The sequence below is a fragment of the Amblyomma mixtum genome, chromosome 5, assembly GCF_055824585.1.
Source record: "Amblyomma mixtum isolate Tamu chromosome 5, ASM5582458v1, whole genome shotgun sequence".
Lineage (NCBI taxonomy): Eukaryota > Metazoa > Arthropoda > Arachnida > Ixodida > Ixodidae > Amblyomma > Amblyomma mixtum.
The window spans coordinates 81,560,749-81,582,956 of NC_143016.1; the positions used below are offsets into that span (position 1 = coordinate 81,560,749).

General features: G+C 53.0%; 1 protein-coding gene across 9 annotated transcripts in view; it reads left to right on the plus strand.

The window, feature by feature from the left end:
• The window catches only part of Mef2 (myocyte enhancer factor 2), a 127,666-nt gene that overhangs the window by 30,684 nt on the left and 74,774 nt on the right, over window positions 1-22,208 (plus strand). The gene's annotated exons all lie outside the window — the stretch shown is intronic.

Consider the following 22,208-nt stretch of genomic DNA (forward strand, 5'->3'; position numbering starts at 1 on the left):
TGGTTTAGAAAAACGAGATGCAATGTACAGCACAAGGAATACAGCGCAATGGAACGTAAAAACATACAGAACTTTCTATGGTAATCAAACAGAAAATAAACTACCGCGACTTCTTAACAAACTCACACAAAACGATATTGATCTCCAAAAGACAACACGCCACAAACTGTTCGAGTATTTTTTACACTACACCTAACCTTTTTTTTTCCCTCTGTGATTTGTTTACCTAATTCTTCTTTCTTTCACCATCATTGTAAGTTTTATTTCCAGCCAGGACATTGCTGTTGATTTTATGCTGACTACTGTAACCTGATAAGAGCTCTGCTATATGTATTTTTTTTCCTTTGTTATCTGTATTTCCTGTATTTTCTTTTTTTGCATGTGTGTGAAAAAAAAAAAAACCACTGCATTGCTGTCAAAGTGGGGGCCCGTGGCCTTGTCAAGCTGTCAAACGGCAGCTTTTACTACGGGTCCCCGCCATCATCTGTACCATGGCGGCAAAATAAAAATTTGAATTTGAAATTTGAATTTGAATATAGCAGTCGTTGGGACAGCTGTATTTAAGTTTGAATTTCCGTTCCTTTATTATATTCTGTCGGTTGAATTCGGTTCTTTACGGAAAAGCTACTCGTTAACGACGCGCAGGCCATGTCTAAAGGCTTATAAATAACTTCCTCATCTTATTTTTGAACTTTTTTTTTGTCGCGTGAATTTTTTCAAGGTTCGGAAAGAGTGTTTCACGGAATCTTGGGAAACACGACCTTACGGCCACTCGAAAAGACCACCCCAGCCGCACGTTTCATACATATGCCCTGAGTTAGCTTACAGGGGCTGCTTGACCTCTTGAGAGCTTATTTGCAGCCCTCCTGCGAGGTTTTATTTTTGTCCCATGTCAATTCCGGAGCCGACGCGACTACTAGAATGCACTAGAGTGTTTCGTGGCAAAAACTGCTCAAGTGTCAAGTTGGCTAACATACTAGGTGCCTGGGAGTCAGCATCTTTCGTACTCGTTTCTCCTGGTGTCGATTTAATTGGTTTTGATTTTGATTTATTGAGCACATAAATCATACATCAAAATTTTGATGGGCTCATAGCCAGAGCTAGTTTGGGCCCATAGTCACGCACGCATGGCAGCGCAGTAATAAACTAGAAATTAAAACAGTGCAAAAGCATGTCAGTCATAACACGAAAGAGAGAAAATAAACAAAATACGAAATGCAGCTTGTAACTACTACATGTTACAAAGAAAACATCTGTTCACAGAGTGCTCAAAGTGGCTAGATATTTTGACCTCAAGCGGGATGTCATTCCAAATTTTAGCACCGTAGAACTGCAGCAGAACTGCAAAAACTGCGGCAGAACTGCGGTAGAACTGCAAGCAAAGCAAAGCAAAGCGCGAAATTCACGCTTCTCAGCCTTCCTTTGGTAGATGAAGCCGTCTCTGCTAAACTTGCTCACACGGACGATGGCTCCTCTTTTTCCCCTGCAGGTAATTTTGAGAACCTCTGCGCGCCGAACGGCCCCTCTGTGTACACGCGTCGGTGCTCTGCCGGTTGGCAGCAGACGACGCGCAACTAATTCGCAGACGACGCACTGCGCAGCGCAGCGCGGGCTGGGAGGATGCAGCGGCGGCAGCGTTCCGATAAGTATGCGCGCCGTGAACGCTCTGGGAGGAGAGAGGCAGTGCAGTGAATGCCTGAGCGTGCGTGCTGCCAGGGCTCGCGCGCACAAAAGAGAAGCTCGCGGCGGCCGTGGCCCTGCAACAGCCGCGGCAGCACTGCAGAATTGGCGGCCGGGCGAACAAGAAGCGGCGGCCCCCGAACTGGTCTCTGCCGAGGCGGCAGAAATCGGGCCTGTCGGCTATTCACCTTGGCGGCTCCGTCGGCTGCTGACCCACATCGGCTCTTCGCTGGGCGCAGCAGCCTTCTTCCCTCTGCATCATCGCTCCCGGCCCGCCCGGCGGCGGCTGTGGAACGCTTCCCGGCGACGACGACCGCGGCAACTCCGCAGCTTTGCATGCCGGTCCGTACTAAGATGATGTTGGCCGGGTACATACATGGATGGAATGCGCGTCGCAGTTGTGGGCCGCAACCCTTGGCGCTTTCCGACGACGGAGGCAGTGGGTTCTCCCCCGTATACACAGTGTGCTCACGTTTCCTGACTGGGTCTGGTTCTTTTGGTTTAATTGTTACTTAATATTTGGACGTCGAGTATACCCATCTATTCTCCACTGGGCAGAATCTCTCCGCGCCCTGGCCTGGTGCTCGACTTCTCCGGGGCGTAATTCTTGGGAAAAGGGGTCTTTGACCCCACTTCAGCCAATGGACACGTCAGCCAATGGCGCTGTCTGGTCAAATCTGTCCTTGCGCCATTAAAATCGAATCCTCATCTTTTCTTAAGCACTAAAATGAGCATGGCTTGCCCGAGTTGTCCATCTGCGTCATTGAATGCTCTTTCTCTTCACGTCGTCAAATGTTTTCGAGGTTTTACTTAACCGCGAATCGCCCGAGAGAGTGCCGTTTGATTTGTGTTTAATTTCGTAGTCCTGTGTCCAAAGTCCTTTTCCCTGTGCTCCGGAGATAATCGATACATACCGGTTGAACACCCGTTTCTAGTAGTCAGTGGCGCTATAGGACGTTGTCAGTACTTGTGTTTGCGCTCAGTAGATTATCCAGTTAAATGGTCTATAGTGAAGCTCACGGATATTCTGTACAACGTGAAGCTTCCTGTGAGTGTTACGTCGTTCGAGTGTACGGTAACCGTTTATTAGAGCTGTCCGCCATTCCTTCGGTGTCAGCTCATTGAGAGTGGCATTCTGCTGTACTATCAGCGTCAAATGAAACGCGAACAAAACACCTGAAACACGAGCACGAAAAATCAAGCATATTAGAGGCTGGAGATGAAATACAGGCGTGGGCTATTAACCTTTCAGAAGAGCGGTCTTTTCGGCTTCGATGGGAAAATCAATTGCTCGTGTATTTTGCCTTCCTAGTATAATATCTGCGAGTTGTGCTGTTCGCGTTTCAATTGACTTGTTCGCGTTTCAATTGACGCTGATAGTACATTTTCTCGTCTTATTAATTTTGTTCTTGCTGCTCTCTAATATGCAGAGTCATGAAAACGCCATAAGGACCTTGCCACGACTACGCTGTGCCGTGCGGCCCGACGGGCAACATCAACCATGCGCTTTATGCGCTATAAAACCTATAAAACGTGATATCGAAGCTGGGAAGCACCACTTTTGAAGTTGGTTATCGAGTATAGGCGGACACCTTGTTCGAGCATAATTAAGTGATTGCCTATAGATTGTTCTAATTAACTTTCCAATGATTCTGTTCTAATCCACCCGTGTCAATTGGAACGAAACACCATGTATAATCCGCTCTCGCCTTCCGGTTCTCACGTCCCTCCGAGAATCTGCGAAAATGCGGCGTTCTCCCGACGATATTGTCATTTGCGAGTGTTCATCGTGCGCTACGCTCTAAACAGAAATTAGTAAAAAGGGAGTAAGTTCAATAGGAGTGAACTAGAGGACAGACTACTCCTTCTTACTCCGACATAGACGTATCCGTGTTTAGGGTACATATACGCGCGAGCGCTTTTCGCCGCAGTTGGCATTCGCACTCTTGCGGCGTTGCGTTGTGTCTCGGCCCACCTTTAATGAAGCTTGCTTTGCGTGCAAAAAAAGATATTAAAAAAAAAAAAACTAACCACAGTAGTTGCCGTGTGTTCGACGACGACAGTCAGACACCGCTTTCCTCGGAGCCCGTCGCTCGCGTCTTCGGTCTGTCGCTGCTTCTAGCTGCGCGCCTCCCGCTGTCGTTCGTCCTTGTGTGTGTCGCGCGGTGCCACCTTCCCTCGTTTCTTCGATGCTTCGGGACGTTTTGTGGGACGCAAAAGTCCGCCGGGCGTTTCTAGAACGCGCGCGCCGTCCAGCGCGCATAATGCCGCATCGCTCGCAGCCTCTGCGCTCGCTGTGTCGTATACACGCCGTGTCATTGGTGTGTGCGTCTTGTCAGGCTTGCCTGATGCGTGGCAAACACGATGTGCTGCTGTATCTGGGGGCTGGTGTGTGGCATGTGTCGCGGCGACAAGTAAGAAGAAACCTTGCGAGGACGCCTTTGCATCTGCGCCTTAACGAGGAACGTGCCGGAGTCGTGACTTGTGTGAGCGGACACGGGCGCGGCTATCGAAACCGCGCGCATGTGGGTACGAGTGCGGTGGACGACGCATTCGCCATACAACGAAGTGCGCGAGGGAGGGGTTCCCGTTTGTGCGAAATATGCGCCGCCGTCATGTCACAGTCCCCGACGGGGTCTTGTAAGCCCACAGTGCATAAACAAACGCTCACTCTTCTTTTTCAGGCGCTCTCGTGGATGGTCGCTATGATGGCTTCTTTAGTGTTGTGGTTTGGCTAGCCTTATACTCAAGCGATGTTTTCCTCAAAACCGTAAACGTATAGCTTTAATTTGTCCATTTTACACAACCTGTGCTATACGTTGAACCATGAAAGAGATCTTGTTCTGCAAGGGTCATATCCAATTAATAAGCACCCAACCCTTTTAGCTCATTTCGTGTGTTGCGTACGGCCTATTATCTCTTCATTTTTATGGAATTTAATTGCAACTTTATGAATTCAACCATGGAAAAGAATTCTACATCTGACCTCACGTTCGCTCATATATTTGTGTAGAGGCAGGAACAGCGAGTGGTAAAAAGCAAGGACGGGGGAATCAGGTTTATGTGAAGCCAGGGGCTCTAATCTGCAGCTACAATCGAACCTCGTTATAACGAAACGATTTATAACGAAATACTGGATATAACGAAGCAATGACGATTCGCCTTGGAAGCACAGTCAACACGGGCTATAAACGGAGTTCCGGCTATAACGAAGTATTCTCCGATCCCCTTCAACTTCGCTATAACGAGGTTCGCAACGCTCATGTAACAGTGGCGTACCATTGAGGCGAAGAACGAAACAATGCATAAAGTGAAGAGCAGAGAACGAGTGGCGTCGATGCATATTGCGAAGTCGTGACGGGCGATGCCTCTATTTGGCGGCTTGTGTCGAGGACGGGAATTGTTACTGTTGTCATTATTGATGAAAACAGGCAGACAGGCAAAACAAAGCGGGAAAGGAGCTTGGGCCGGCAGCTGCCACCCTCGAAGGGCCCTCTAAGAACAAGGCAAGGTTGCATCGGAGCGTTTGGATCAGTATAATAGGGTTCAATTAAGGCCGGAGCATTGATGCATGAGGGGAATTTATTAATTTGCCCCTGCGTCTGTGCGCATAATGGAGTGACAAATGGGGCCATTCGTTTCGTTCGTCGGGAGCGGCAGCTTTCACTGCCCTTATTGTTACAGCGGGGCGTTGCCGACGCAACAGCAGCGGAGCGCCTTCCTTTTTTCGCAGCGTTTCCAACGAGGGCGCGCGATGCGTGGGCATAAGCGCTCGCGCGAGGCACGAAACCTTTCGGGATCACGCGGCTGTCGTTCTGCGCTGTCCTGGGACAGACGGTTGCGTTTATTGTTCCGCGACCGCACGCAATGGTCGCACGTATTCGTACGCGCGGCGAAATCGGTAATTGTTTGCCTTTCGTCAGAGGCGAATGCGAAGCTTGCTGTCGCCTGTAGCTTGTCATCTGTCGCATTTTTTTTCCCCCATGTCTTCAGCGTGGCAGAGAACGTATGTGCTTGGTCGTGGCACATTCAGCGCTCAATACTAGCCGTCTCACGTGACCGTTCTTTATTTTTATTTTGAATAACGTGCAGTTTTTGCTTCGAGTCAGGAATAATTCACCGATTCGTCCTCTGAAGGCTACTGATAATTTAATAACTTAAATGGGTTTGACAGTCTAAGCTGTTACATGTTGAATCAAAAGCGTGCATTTTTTGGAAACATTGAAACCGCTTTGTTTGGCTTGTTTTGATGGCTGTTTGTTTGCGTGTTGTTAGTGTAGCTTTTGCCGCGTTCTTCTACACTTAACAAATTTAACGCATGTGGTCCGAAGCAGTCGATGACCACCACACAGTGACCTGCCAACCCTTGTCCGCTATTTATTGCTTTATTTGTTCAGTCTCTGCTTTCTGGCTAAAGGTGTATTTCATTTATTTGCTCGCATTCTCGTTACCGGACCGTAGTGAAATTTGAAGGGAAGAGCTTGGGCCCTGTTATTTTTTTTTTTTTCTGAAACGCAGTTATTATCCAACTTGACTATGCTGGCAGCCAACGGCGTCCCTCATAGCCTGAGTTGCTTTGGGACGTTAAACCCAAGTAAACCAATAAACCAAACCAACGGCAGCTCCAGGATGTCCTCGTCATTTGCTCGATCGCGGCCTCTCAAATCACATAGTTAGTGTATCGAGCAATTAACCGTCAGCCAATGACAACTCAAGAAACGACGCGCGAGCCACCGTCCGCTTGCTTTCTCTGTCACAGCTGTAAATTCGTACAGACCGTGTCATTATCGCACCTGCGTTCTAATAACGAAACGTAATCTCCATATCAGTCGCATCACTTTCCCATAGCGACAGGCTTCCGGTGAGCTTTCGTTCAGGACTCGTGGTCAGGTAACCCTTCCTCCTCGGGAAAAGTCGTGGAGAGGGTGAGCGCTGGCTTAGCGCCAGAAAACGCGCAGGCCACGCGCTGTCCACCATACGGGTTCGGTGAGTCAACCGCTCTGCAATCTCCTCCGGGAGGAAGACATTTCGTGTTTTCCCCCGCGCCGAGCAACGCTCAAAGGACATGTGCAATTGCGTGCAAGCCAATCTCTTCCTGCATTCTTGTATATTTTTCCTGTTAAGTACGCGACACGCATTTTGTGTAGTATAGTAACTCATCCCTTCCGCCATATTTCGCCGCGGCTGTGAACGCGAAGCAATCTACCCGTTGTTTAGTTAAGGTATTGCATACACTAACTGCCAGCGGAGCCCAGTTGCGTTCATTTGCATAGCGTTTAACAGCGCCCCTACCGTTCTGCTTCGCGTCTTGAGTCTAGGCAAGGCACGTCTGACGAACCTCATTCCTCCACCGCTATGGGGCCTAGCTGGCTCTTCCCTCGCGATAATGAAAGGCACAGCGCGCAGGGCTGCGCTATACAAAGGAAGACAGACAGCCCGCCTCCCACCGCATCCAGCGGATGCCGGGCAGCCCCAGATAAACAAAAGCAAAAAGAAGAACCGTTCGTGCCAAGGAAGAAAGGCTCCGTGCCGCCTGCTGCGGTTCGTCTCCGCCGTCGTGGGAGGGAGCGGCGCCGCCGCCGCGCTAGCACACCTCCGCGCTGGCAGCGGCGACTGCTCCCCCCCCCCCCCCCCCCCCTCCCTCCGCCAACCCCCGTCCGAGTGGCGGCCAGCTAGCTCTTCTTGCTCCAGTGATCCACTTGGCCACTCGCGTCTCCCCCCCTCCAGCATCGCCCGTCGCGAACTCGATGCCGAAGCACGCCGTCCGTGCCGGACGCCGTCGCGCAACGGGGTCTTCTTGTCCGAGAACATTGAACCCATTCGCGTGGTCTTCCTTCCCCTCTTTCGCCTCTCTCTCCCTTTCCAATGATGCCTCGCGCCGCTCCTCTAGCACAATCCCTCTCTCTACACCCCCCGTATCCTCTCCCGGGCGTTCTTAGCGCTGCTGCATCGTGGGCCCTGTCGTGTCCCTCTTGACGCTCGCTTTCTTCTTCCATCCCCCCCCCCCCCCCCTTTCGTTTCTTTCTCGGTCGCAGTTTCTTCTCTTTCGCCCAGTTTTGCCGCGTGCGCTTATGCAGAGAGCCGTTCCTTTGCCCGTCGGCCGCTGCCGCAAAGGCGAGGAGGAGAGGTGTTCGGCGGCGGCGGAGGGGCGATTCGCGCTCGAAGTGGGTCAGTCAGGCCCGTCCGCGGAAAGAAGAGGGAAGGCCGGCTTGATGCATCTCCCCGGCACTTTCGCTTCGCGCGGCGTCGTCGTCTGGTCTGGCCGTTGCTGCTGCCACCGGTGCCTGCCTGCCGCCGGCCTGTCTTTGCTGCTGCTGCTTCTTTCTGCCGTGTAATTCGCTGCCGCCGCGAGAAGAGAGAGAGAGAGCTCGCCCGGCGGCGCGGACCCATTCCTGAGCGCGGTGGCCCCGAAGCCGCGTGCGCGCGATACGAATCGCAATGGCCGTTTTTGCGAGCAAACAGCCCCGGCCGCTGCTCCTGCCGCTGCTGCGACTCTTGCTGATGTGCGGTCCGAGCGCCTTACCCCCCCCCCCCCCCCCCCCCCACCCTCCCTCCCTCACATTCGACACGCAGCGGGTCGTCCCGGCGATGCCTTCGCGTATGCTAAGAGGCTTTCTTGGAGTCCGTTCGCGCCGGCACGCGGGCGATCCACTTCGTCGTTCGTCGTCGCCTTTTGTCTTGCGCGTGCGAGTTCTCACGCCGTGTTTTGCGGATGCAACTTCCCTTTCCCCCCTCCTGCTGCGCTTCGAGTTGGGGTCGTCATTAGAGGCTGGGCACGTGGATCGAGGAGTGGTGGCAATCATCGTGACACGTTTTGTCCTGATATTATTTCTTTCTCTATTTTTTTTCGGGGCATTCTAATCACAAAGTAAAGACTGCATTTGCAGTCTGAGAGTGCACACAGGCGGACGATAGCGACTGCTTCCCTACAGAGGTGGTGGCGTGTCGTTGATCTGACAGATGTATCACAGATGCATGCGGGGAAGTTTAGTGGAGGAACAAGGGACAAAAAGAAAATTGCAAATTATGGGAGACACATATGGAGGGGTAGCACAAGCTGGTAGCAAAGTAGTTTTCGCAACGCCTGCGTGTGTTTCTCGCGCTTTTTTTTTGTTCACTGAACCTGCAGTGAAGTGCCATGACCGCTGCTCAATGGCTGTAAATATGAAATAGGGTGCAGTTTTTTTTTTGTTTTTTCCCGTAATTCAGACAGTCTACCTAAGGGATAAATAAAATCGCCGGAGTGATCTGGCGGATAGCTTCCAGGACATTTGTATTTGTGACGAGAGAAGAAACGTAACCGTCTCATCCTTGCTCAACCCGTCTTTTGCGCTCAATGCAGTCTCGATATGTTACGTCTGGCTATGAGTTTTCCTGTAAAACTATCGACTGAAATGTTTTATTTTAGTTACACGCATATATGCACACGTACATGCCCCGTTTAAGAGGATGCTACAGCAGAATAGTTTGAACATCTTAAGATTACACCAATAACATCGTGCAATATTGCTCCTTTTCCTAAGTATTCGGCACAGTTCTGGTCGGTTACTCCGACACTCGCTTCAAAACACCTCCCCCCACCCCGCGCACTCGCAACGCATGTTTCACCTTTGGTGCAGTGCGGTGCAGCCCGTGCGCGATGCGCGGTGTTCGGGGTCTAAACGACAGGCGTCAGGCGTGGCCCTTATATTCGCCCTGATAAAGCGCTGGTGTGTCGGGCCGCCGCATCAAATACAGCAAGAGAAAGACAGAACAAACAAACAAAAAAGTCATAAGGAGGTGAGACGGGAAGGGAAAGTAACGTGGAAAAGGCAAAGAAAAAAAAAAAGCGAAGTCGCAGCAGGAGGCGCGGAGCTCCGCGGGAGCCGCTGCCGGACGACGGGGTAACGGGACACTGGCGTCGTGCGTGACGTCACCTTCCCTGTTCGCTACGCTGTCACGACGCAGAGTTTGTATCCGTCAGGAAGGAGGCACAAATACAGCACGGCGGCAAACACAAGAACCAGGGGGGGGGTGGGGGGGGGGGGGGGGTCAGTAACGGGCGAGGAAAAGCCTCCGCGACCGATGGCGTGGGAGAGGAGGTGTGATTGCGAAGATGAAGAGGCTTCGCGCCTGCGCGTTCGGAAAGAAACAAAGATACCCCTGGCTTTGTCGTCCCCGGATGACAGCTAGGGCCCCCGGCACACATTTATACGTGGACCTTCTTTCCCTCGGGAGACCGAAAGCGACCCCCGGCGGCGGCAGCAGCAGCTTACTGCGGAGAATGAAAGCGCCGGGCCGTTCACAGCGCACGTCGGACGAAGTAGGTTGAATTTATCAGTGCCACGGAGCTGAGGGAAAGCGGGCGTATACGTACGAACCCGCCGCTGACCGTTCGCCGATTTCTGCTGCGTGCCTCTCTTTTCTCTCTCTCTCTCTCTGCCTACACGAACGTTGCCTACGGAAGGCTGCCGCTGCTGCCGCCCTTCCCAGTGAAAGTAAACGTACGTACACATCTAGACGTCTTCCGTCGCACTGCTCAGAAGGCAGGGATGGTTGCTGCTACTGGACCACCATCGTGGCTGGCGCGGCATCGTTCACTGTCACAGCAGCCAGCGTGTGGTTGCCGACACTGACTTCTCTCTGCTGCCCGCATGGACGCGTCTACTATACGGACCCTCCTTGGTCTGCCAAATTAACGAGCCTGATCGTCTCTTTTCAGGAGACGCTCATTGAAGAGAGGAGGGTGTTTCGCTCTACCTTCCGCCATTCCCCCTTATACTTAGCACACCCGGGCGTTGTTTCCCTGGGAGATTTCGCTGCTTTCACACCGGTTGCGTCAGAAGAACACACTGACCTGGTTGCCGCCGCGGCCCCCGACTTCGGAGAGCGGCCTCCGAAACGTCGCGCGCTCGTCTCGGCCGTGTTTTGTTTTGCTCTTGCCCCCCTCGCGAGGAGGCGGCAAGAGCGGAGCCTTATTTTTTCCGCTCCGTGCTACGGCGGACGCGCGCTTTCTCCTCGATTCCGCCGCTTCGGGGTCGCACCACCCCTCTCCCTTTCCGCGAACCCTTCTCCTTTCCGTTAGTCGCGCGCGCTCTTCGCGTCTCCTCTCGCGTCTCTAGCGCTGTCCGCGTCCACTGCCCGGCGTCGCGCGAGGAGCGGTCGGTGACGAGGCCTGGCATGCTGCTTCCAGAGACTTCCCCCTGCCGCCAGCTCGGCACGCGTCCGCGTGCATATGTATACGCGTATACGAGCGATGAGCGCCGCTCGCGCGGGTGTGTGGGCGCAGCCGTCGTGTGTAGCAGCTTGGCAAGCGACGAGGAAGTTTCGGGGGCCCCCCGATTCATTCCACTCCTCCGGCGTGTTGTCACTCTCTTATAGCCGCCGTGGGCGCGCGCTAAGAGTGTGTGTGCTTTACGTTGCTTCTTTATTGAGACGGCTCATCCTGCTGTGCATGACTCCTCCTGGCCGCGCGCTCTTGCGCATCGGCGGCTTTATAACGCGCGTGATGCTGTACCGGAGTAGCAGGCTTGTTTTCTTTCCGCCTGGTGTATTGAGGCGCGAGTATGCGGATGTGGGACCGTGTAAGATGAGCGCAGCTTGCGGAGACGCCTCCTCGCCGCGTTCTATGGACGACGACTGTGTTATTGGTGCGGCGCGATCTGAGTATGCGCCAATTTGAGGAAGAAGCGCAGTTCTTTCTCTTTCTTTTTCTTCATCATCATCATCAACCTAGCTACCTCCTGTGCTGTAGTAAACTGTTTGCATTCCGCGCAACCTGTCCTTTTCCTTTCTTCTCGATTGCTGGCCGAGAATGCGTCATTTGCTCGGTTACACGTTGACCGCGGCAGTGGGTGCACAGCGCCATAATGGTCCCGCTGAGCGAAATTTGCCTCCTAAACGGTTGCTACGCCAGAGCGAACAATAAAACAAAATGTTTTCAGCCATCCCCTTCTAAAAGTTTCGCTGAGGAGTTCAGGATATAGCGTAAGTTGAGAGCTAGATGTTCAGCAAAATAGGGTGTCATATAGTGACACAGAATCCTCGCGTACAAGGCTGAGTTGTCTGGTAATGCAGCCTTTCTCCTTCCTGTCACTTTGTTTTTTCATCTTTCTTTCTATGGAGGCCGAAGCATCGTGTAGAGATGTTTATATATCAGCGGTGACAATCTTACACATCTAGTTTACGAATGACACAGAAACAAGTCTTTTGCATTTCTGCCGTTATACGAAACATCTCTCTTCGCTGCCATTCGTTCACGTACCTGCCATTTTTTTAAATCCTTAGACATGCATTTCGTCTCTCGCGGTAGCTGTTTGTTTTTGCATTGCGACGTCTGGCCGTGTTCATTTTACTTCTGTAGGAATGCAGTCGACTGTGTGTGTGCGTGCGTGCGTGCGTGTGTGTGTGTGTGTGTGTGTGTGTGTGTGTGTGTGTGTGTGTGTGTGTGTGTGTGTGTGTGTGTGTGTGTGTGTGTGTGTGTGTGTGTGTGTGTGTGTGTGTGTGTGTGTGTGTGTGTGTGTGTGTGTGTGTGTCCTGACTATTGCGCATGTAATCGGCATTCAAGACCTTTCTGCAGGGCATGCTTACGTCCACTGCCTGCGAGGATTCACCAGATTCCATAGATGCGAGCGTAAAACGTTAAGTAATAATCGCCTTTATTGGAGAAGTACACAATACATAGCAAACGGTGACTCACACGTGGATCTTTTAAATAATGATGGTTGCATTCCAAATGCCGCGCATTCATCGCGGAAAAAGGAACTGAAATATGAAAGTTGCTTCCAGGTTGAAGCTAATTAGCTAATGCTTCTCAGTGACCTCACCATCTTATCGCATAGGCGCCCAGAGTACGCAGAACGTCTCCTCTTATCAAGCAAACACTCAGGCGTATATTTAAAAGCTTTATAAACGACCACGATCCCCAATGCAGTAAGCAGCTGGCGTGACGTTACATGTGAAATTTCCGCCGCCTGTGTGCGTCACGATAATCAACAAGAGCAGGTTAGAGTATGCGAAGCCCGTATGCAAGCTGCTGGCTGTATACTGGCCTTGGCACTGACTGCTCACGCGCACAGTCTCGTTATCTCAATTAATCACCGTGCATCAGCATGTGTCGCGCGCATAGGTCATGTCTCATGACCTCCTCTTTCTCCCGCGATAGCGAACTTCGGATATCGAATTCCGACGGCGACAGAGTTCATACCGCCACCAGAGCGGGCGCTACGCCGTAGCGGTTTTTCAAGTGCAGGCATTCTCATTTATATAAATAGAAGTTTGTCGAGCCTGCGCTCCTGTGCGCTGTGGACAATAATAGCAGGCTTTTCCGCCGCGTATAGAAAGTGCCCGCATATCCGTGCCCCCTCCTCCCCGGCCTTGATCGCAAGTTTCCCATAATTTCGGTGAACTCAGGACGGCTCGTTTTCGGGACAGGAAACGAGCGTCCGAAAACGCCGCTGCGATAACGGTGCGCCGACGTGTGCCTTGTTGGCTGTAACGTACGTATATCGCACACGCCCGTAAACGCTCGGAGCTGCGCGAACAAATAGCTGTTTTCATTGCCGCGCGCGTTTTTCCCATTGCATCGGAAACATAAAAACGCCGCCACGGCCGCTGAACTCCTCGATCCTGTGTTGCGCTTCGCCTCGCTGTTCTGTTGGATACGTGGAACCATTCCACTGGAGAGCTGTGGTGAGTGTTGTGTACACACCGTGTGTTGTCACGAGCCCATATATATATGTGTAGTGTATGCCTGGTTCGGAACCCTTAAGTGCTCTATGCTTATTCTGCTTTACTGCCTCTTTGTTCGGGAACTCGTACGTGCAGTCAGGCCGGATTCAAACGCGAACACGCATATGGCGTACTTTTCTACTTTGCGGTGATATATCTATTTACAAAGGGTTTATAAATGTGTACTTCAGTAGATATCCTTACACTGAAACTTGTGTCAACCAAGTTGCATACAGCAGCTAAAAGCACACAGGTAAAATATTTTGTTTTCTTCGTAGGTACTGTTCGCGTTTCATTCCGGCCTGACTGTACAGGCGCGGACAAAAGTAAACGGAGCACGCAACTGTCTTCGAATATTTTTCACGTGTCACTTAATTGAAATCTCCAGCAGTGGCGTGCGCATGCTGGTAGTGGAGGTTGGTGGTCTTTCTTGTAGACAAACAACGCTTCTTCTTTACCAATGGAGAAAGCGTGATTGCACTTCGAACGCAATAGCGTGCTCCGTTTACTTATGGCCGCGCCTTTACATATCGCTATAGCTGCAGCACCTTAATCAGGCCTATTGTCCGAATTGTCGCGCATATTTGGATGCTACCCAGTATAAAGTGAAGACTAACCTGCTGGGCATAGTGTGTGCAATGGAATGCCCAGTGTTTATCCTCCATGTGTAATGCCGTTGCCTGCTATATTCTAGATATGGTCGCTGAAATACCAAGCATCCGCTAGTTGACGGCGCTATAGTTGATTCGTCTTCATTTAAACGTTTGGACTACAATTGAGCCCTCTATGCTTACTGAGTGTGCTTGTTCGAAAGCGTCCCGCTGAATCTGCCAAGCAGGCTTTTGTTTGGACGCTCCGTTTAAAACGCAAAATTTTCCGCTTCAGCGCGAGAAGGATGGGGAAAAGGAAAGGACTACGAAACGCGGCTGACTGACCTTCACACGAAGTGGGCGGATTGCGAGGAGTGTACGGGCAAGTGCGCATTTTTTCGTGCGTTATACATGCATATAGCACTTGCTCCGAGAATCGCGATTGTGCAACGCCGACAGCATACCAGAGACTCGCGAAAGCACGCAGGGTGAAAGGTATACGCGTGACGCTCCTTTCGAAGGAGGGTCGCGTGATTGACCCAAAAAAGTAAAGAAAACAACTCGTGACAGCAATTCGGCTCCGTCCGCGCCTGTTGTTCTGTCACACCGCCGCGTCGTCCTTGTTTATATACCGGTGACGCAAGAGGCTGTGCCGGACACCGCGCACAGAGACGTCGTCAAAAGACACGCGCTTCGTCGTCGCGTCGTGCTGTGAACTGCGCGCGCTCTAAGGGGCACAAGGGCGTATGCGAAATGCGGGGAGCGACCTGAGTGCCACCCTCCCGGGATCTGAGCCGCGAGGACGTTGACGGACCCCACGCTGGGCCGCTTGCGAGTCGGTTGCGCAATACCTGACAAGGAGGAGCCTGCGGTATGTCTTCAGGGGGACGTAGAAAATAGAGGGGGGGGGGGGGGGGGGGGGGGGGGGGCGTACCTCCCGGAGGCATCGTGTGGGCTCGCTTCTGTGCCTTGATCATTTTCGGCGATGCCCGAGGTGCCCCTGACGGGCGCAACGTTGCTAGCGCTGCGATTCGGTATGGCAGCAGCCGCTGGCAACGTTTGGGAAGACTGTCATTCGACGGGTTGCAGTGTAGCGTTGCAATCGCCGCTGTCACGACGGGAAGGGTGTGCAGCGCGGCGGAAGTTCGACTGTCAATTACGAACTTCTTCGACCCCCCCCCCCCCCCCCCCCCCCCCCCGCCATCCACGCGCGCACACACGCACACACACAAAAGAAAGGTTGAAAAACTCTGCAAATCCTGTTCAGTATCCGTGTACGCAACAGATCGTGGATTTTATAACGAGATATCGTTAAGAAGTCCGCGTGTAGCAGAAAAGCCGGCGTCGGCATCGTTGAGTCCCATGAGCGAAAAACTCCCCTAGAAGCAACCTTGGGCTGAGCCACCTAGCACAGCCCACGTGACCTTCTGGCGTTATCACAACCTGCCCACCGAATTGTGACCAAACTGACCACTGTGGCACGGGGCGGTTGAATTAATGATTGGTCGCGAGAGGTTGCTTGAGAAGAGCAACGTCGGTCGCACGAACCCCCACCGGTGGCAGCACCTGCCATCGCAAGGCAGTGACGCATCGCTTAACCACTGCACCACTGCCCCAAGAGTGATGTGAGGACTCCCGGGTTCTGTGAATGTAATGTCGAGAATGGCCAATTCCGCACATACGGGTATTGATCCTAACGCGATAGATACCCTTAGAAGGAGCTTGTGTCTCTTCCAGTTTTTCTTCAGTGGATTCTTCGTTGCTGGTCGACGACATCCCTCAAGAGCTTCGAGGCGTACTCGAGCCCCCTCTTTCTGGCCTGGGGGAGGGAACCGCGCCATATAAGCTGCGGTTGCAACGAAACAGTCTTTCCGACCTGGCGCTGTGCCGCTGTGGAAAAGCTTTGTCGAGTGGCGCGCGCGTTGACCTGGCACTCGAAAAAGGGGCGAAAGGAGTGAAGAAGAAGAAGAACGGCCGCACCGGGGGCGGTACCGTTCCTTTTCCAGCCGAAACACACCGTGCGCCCAGTCCGCGGGACCCGTGCACGCGTTCACAAACGCCCCGGGCGTCCGTCACCGCCGGCGCGCAGCTCGTCACGCGTCGGCGGAACACAGTCGCCGCGTAGACCCCGTCGTCGCCCTTCTGAAATGACCACCGTCCTGCCTGCGACAGCTCCGGCGCGCCGTGACCACGGGTCAGCAGCTCCGCTGAACGCGTCTCCCGTTCCCATGCCTCCGCTTCTGGCGCGGACAGGCGGCCGTCAGCGGCGCGTCTTCTTTGAACTCGGCCGGCCTCGCGAGAGCTGAGCGACAATGGAGTGGCGCTGGCCGCGGCCTTTTCTGGCGCTTCCCTTTTTGTCGAGGGGCGAAGCGGTCGAGCGCCCGCGTCGGCTGGGCCTTGCAAGGCCGGCCGCTCGCCACCGTTGTCTTCGAGCGACTCGCTGCGAAACGACGGTCTGCAGTTCGGGCTGTGGAGGTGGAGCTTGCTCGTGTCTAGAGGCCGTGCATGTTCGCGTTGTATAGTCGTGACACTCTGTGCCCCGTGGGGAGTTCTTTGGCCGTGTGCTGCCCCTGTTGTTTCAACCACGACAGCGTCGAGGCGCGAATACCAAGTTCTATGGACGTCTACTCTTACGAAACTTATCGGCGGCCTGGTGGGAACGTTTTGAGACGTCGCAAAAGTACAGCCGGCGCAGTTAGCTAAAATGGCAGAGGTCAGCAGGTCTTGTCAACTATAATCGGATACAACTCAAGAATGGAGCCGCAGGTGCCCTTCGAAGGAGGTCCTCCAGTCAACGGCGTGGACCGATTCTCATGACGTCGCGGTTAATCCCTTAGCGTGAAATCGCCGGTGGCTGTCAAGTGACTCTGTGGGGTGGGGTTAGCCTTGACGTCATGACAATCGGTCAGCGTCATTGTGGAAAAAACGAAAAAGATAGAAAAGAGGCAATGGAGCTCCGAACGCCGTTTTGTTGGAACTCTTCACTTGGGTTGCATCACCTTGCTGTGAACATTCTGAAAGCAGAAGCTACTGCATTTTCATGAGCCTCCGTGCCTTTACTTCTTGGTGCCTGTGTGACAGTGTAGCTAGCCGTCGCGATAGCGAACACCATGGAACGTTTGGCTTTATGCATATCCGCGGATCATGGGCAGCGCTTAATCCTGTGCGATCCTATTTATCTCGACTACCTGAGCTTCGACGCTGCCGGAAGCGGCGGGCATTGATGCAGCTCGCGCCTTTTTGTTGTCGAGCGGCGAAGCAGGAGACAGGATGCGGCGCACATTTCACCGCGCCGCCACCGTCACACGAGCCGTATAATCGAACGCCAAACAAACCCCGCTAGCTGTTCCAGTTCCAATTGCTTCATGCCTCTCAAAGGGCCGCTCGAGCGCGCAGCTCACGATATCCAGCGGAACAAGAGCACGCCTATAGTATGCAGCCTGCATCTCTTTCCACCTCTTTCACCGATTCCTTTCCTCTCTCTCTCTTGATTCTTCATTTTTATTTCTTTCTACGTTCCGCGGACAGCGGAGTCCGCTGCCACAGTGATGACAGCAGCGGACGGAAAGCGAGAAGGAGAAGGGTAGAGGGAAAGGGTGGGTGGATGGATGCTAGTTCCGCGCTTGATTTGTGACCGCTGTACGCGTAATGCCGGCGACCGCTGGGGTAGAGAAAGAGAGAGAACGTTCAGGTCGAGCAGCGGCCGTGCGGCGACCGGCATCGCCGTTCTTCGTCCGCTCTCTTTCTTTCTGCTCGAACTCGTGCACGACTCACACGCGGCGTGCCTGCGCACACACAAACTCACAGTGGGTTCCTCACGCTCACTCACTCCCGTTGGCCCCGTGGTCGTTGCTCGCTCGAGTCGGCCAAGCTAACTGCTCGGCCCGCGCTTCGTCCAAATCGCATTCAACCCCCCCCCCCCTTCCTTTCCATACCCCATTTGCTTGCCATCCCGCAGCAACCGCTTCTTTCAGCTCCCACCTTTTGCGCGCGCGCGCGAATTGCGAACACGCCGCGAGCGGGAGAGAGATGGCCGAAGCGGGGTGTATAATACGGTAGACAGAACGAAAGCGAAACGAAGAAAGCAAAGACGGCCCGGCGGCCGAGAAGTCGGCTTCGGGGGCAACCCGAATTCGGGGGGAGAACGCGCCGGCCGACATTGAGCGAGGGGGAGGGCGAAAGTTATCCGCGGATGAGGAGGAGGACGTTCGCGCGCGTTTCTGCGGCAGTTGAGCTGTGCGCACCAGCGGCAGGTAGGCCGGCCCGGTGTGGGAGAGGGGGGAAAGGAGGGAGAGGGAAACCCGGAAATGCGTTCCGTTTCCTTACGTTTCTCGCCGCGAGTCACCACCATTTGCGCGGCCTCGACTCCCGAGACACGCCGCCGCCGCTGTGGGGTCTCTCCGCCGCTTCTTTGTTTCGCCGTTCCGCGCGAGATGAAGAAGGAGGGGGGTCGTCCTTAAAAGGAGGCTCGTGCCCCCTTCCCCCGTTCGTGTTCATCGCTGGCAGACATACACACACGTTCGTACGTAAGGCTATGCAGTGGCTTCGTGTAGCGCCCCTGCCGCCGGGGAGGTCTTCGACGGTTATCATGATGATGATACACGCTGTGGAAACAAAACAATGTTGTTCATGCAGGCAGAGTGTGTTTACAATGCAGTTAGATTTCCGCATTGCTTCTACGGCTTGGCGCTTTTTTATTATTGTTCTCCTTTTCTTTCGTACCTATTCAATTTGACCTAATCTGGTAGTCAACCGGGTCATTGTTGGTAACTTCATTCGCTCCGCGCTCATAGAAGTCACACTTGGATTCACTTCGTGCTGTCAAAGGATTAACGGAGAGCTTCATTTTATGCAATGCAGTTTTTGCCCGAAAGGTGAAAATAGAATGGTAATCAATTCTTTATTGGTATAAGCAATCAATTAATATTTGCGAAGAGGCTTGAGCATGGCGAAATTATCTTTCACTTTAAGCACTGTTCGTCATTTGTAAAATTTTCACCTGCTTGATTCGCCGTTGCTACCAAAATGGGAAATGGACCTTGTGACTTTGTCATGGGGACATTGGAGCAGCTGTCCGGCGAGCGGAAACTTTAGATACAAGCTTCATGAGCTTCACGTCGTTTTAATTGCGCCGAAGGGAGTGACAGTATGTTTTCGAAGCTGGAAGGAAGAAGTTTTAAAAAAGTTAATTGTCAGTTTGTATGTTTCTCCCGGGTGCAGCCACAGCGGAAAGAGATTTACAGCTAGCCGATCGACGTAAGATTAATTCGGCGGTTTCTTTGTGAATGTGGTCTCCTGAAACGGGTGCTCAGGGGAGACCGCGCGAACATCCGGTTCACGCATGTCTTTGACAGCCCTGATATTTGTGTCGTTTATTTTCCTTGTTGTTCTTCTAAAGAGAAAATTAGTGTTTATGTCATCATCGCCGCTCTCATAACAAATGACACCGAGGGAGAAGGTTAGAGGGAGGCTTTTGCGCAATCATTCACGGCCTGCTTTGCCTATGAAAACTTTGTGAAAATTAAGTACCATGCTTTGCTGCGTACGCAGTTGTGAAGGTAAGGCTAGAAATGTGTGTGCGCCTGGGATCTGTCTTTTTTTTATTTCTATCTTCTTAATTCGATTCTCCACTCGTCTACTCTTCTAGTTTAATTTCTTCGGGCGCTTTTCCTAGCATGGTCATGAAAATATTGAATGGTTGTTTGACTCCTCGACGGCTTGGTTGGACTTTTCACGACTTGGCACCAATCGTAAAATGGTGTCACGTCCTGAAACTCGTAGCACCCTCAGGAAAGGTAGACTACACAGCTGTACATACACTCTGAGCCTAGACGGTTGTAAAACGCGAGTTCTAGGAGCCCTCTGTTCTAGCTAAACAAAGACATCTCATAAGATACTTCCTTTTGGTGCCTCGTATAGGCTCTTCTCTTCTGGTTAGTGCAACTAGTACCGCTTCCTCCGCTGGTACCCTCTGGCGTTTCCTCAACTGGAATACCCGAGCTCCCAGCTTTCTTTCTCGTTCTTTCTTCATCTTTCTCGCTTACCAGCCGATCGATCTCTTCTTGCTCTCGCCGGGAGCCGACATCGAGAAAGGCGTTGACATCGCGCATTCCGATTTCCAGAGGTGATCTCCGGCAATGCTGGCCGGCCAGCCGGTTGAGTGTCCCTTGGGCGGCGCCCGATGAGAACCCGAGATTAGAGTAGTTCACCGCGAAAAGCAAAGAAAGCTCCCAACTTTGGTGGTAGAGCCGGCGCTCCTTACCTTGTGCCTCACGCAGGTCCAGTTCTCTCCCCCCCCTTTCGCGCCCGGGTATCGCCGCGAAGCGTCTCGTCGTCGGCCGGTGTCGACAAACAAGCTATCGCCGCCGCATCCCCTTTTCTTCTCCTCCTCCTCCTCACCACCGAGTCTTTCCTGCTAGACGAAGCGTGACCCCGTGCGCCCGCATGCGGCAGCCGATGCGTGCGGTGACGGCTGCGTTCGGGGCCCCTTCGACGTCTCGAACGCGGCGAATCCATTTCGCGCCGTTGGCCCGTGGCGTACAGTTGTTAACGAAGCCAAGTGCCCATGTCGACTGGGGCTCCTTCCCTAGCTGCTTTTAATAATGATAATTTTAAAAAATCTCTCTTCGTGCGCCATAGGGGCCTCTCTTCCTGGTAGCTCCCGTTTCGTCGCCGGCGTCGTTCGTTCAAGGACGGAACAGTGCGAGCTGTCACCAAATCGGTAGAAGAGGTCGGCTCTGAGTTCAGCCCTGTGTGCTGTGAGGAGCACCTTTCATTCCTTTTTTGACGCGAGAGAGGTGCCGAATGCTTTGTCCGCCCGGTTTCTCTTGACATAGCCAGTTGAACTTGCCAAGCCTTCAATGCTGGACGTTTCGTCAACTTCTCACCGTATTAATAATACCACTCTTAGGCTTTTCCATCCAGTCTTCTCTGCTGCGGTCCGCCCGGGAACACTTGACGTGCAGTTTTGTTCCTTTTTCGTGCGTCTTCGAATTCGCGCGGCTGGCATGGTTGGTTGGAACTACCTCTAACGTCCAGGGTACTTACTCTTATGGACTTTTCCGCATACTATACGGTTATCTCTCATTCCGACCCCAAAGTATACGCGTGGCGACAAAATTTGCCGTATTTTCTTGTACGGTTTTTCCCTGCAGATAACAGAGAGCATCACAGACTACTTTCATCTCTCTATTGTTACCCCTCAATTTCGCTTTTGCTTTACCGCCCCGTCATCGCGCGCTTGTCGCTCCCACGAAAACTACCCGAAAGTGTCGCCACCTCCGTCTGCGGCGCGCGCGTTAAAAATCGCGTCGCGTTCTCGTAACCACACACCCGCCGTCAGGAAAGAGGCGCGCGACGCTTGACGTGTTATTTCTTTCCGCGCGTCTCGCGAATTTCTTCTTCCTTTCTCCGGGCTCTGACGGTGCGAGGAAGAACTGGGACTCGTCCACAATTCCGCCGGAGGCAGAGAGGAGTTGTGGGAGAAAGCGGGTGAGCGCACGATGCTCCGTGAACGCGGCGAGACGCGGGCTGGAGAGAGGGAGAGGCCGACTATATGACCAGCCATAAAGGAGGAGGAGGAGGCAAGCATGAGAAGGAGCGCAACCCCTTATTTTTCCCGGCGCGGGCGCGCGCGCTTCTCGGCTTATATTTTTGTTTCAAGTTCACGGATGGCATACAGGGCCCCAGATCACCGCCGCCGGTGAAGAGAGGAGGTGGGCGATGGAAGGCGAATCTAGGTTGGGAGCGCATTTCCCCTCCCCCCTCGGCCAGTTTCAGCGCACACAAATGTGCAGTACACTCCGACGTCGGCTGGCCGACTTGCGAGGAAGCAGCGGCGCGGGAAGAGAGAGCGGAACGGTATAAAGAAACGAAACGTGCGGCGCAGCGGTAACGGTGGCGAACGGACAGCGAGCGAGCAGCAGCAGAAAGCGAGAGCGGAGGATGTATCGGTCGGATGCATTTCGCGCCGATTTGGTGTTTGTGCTTGGCCTTGTTTCTTCCCTCGGCACCGTGTGCTGCTTTCTCTCTCCCCTCTCCACTCTCTCGCTTGCTTTCATTTTCACTGGGGAGCTCTGCTCTGCACGGAACAATCACAAAGGATCTCTCCGTCGCGATGCTACGAGACTACGGGGGAAGAAAATATAAACAAGAAAAGGGAAAGTGCAACAACCACCCGCCGTCTCTGAACCTCTTTTATTACTTTTCGCCTGTCGCGCCTCCGTTGAC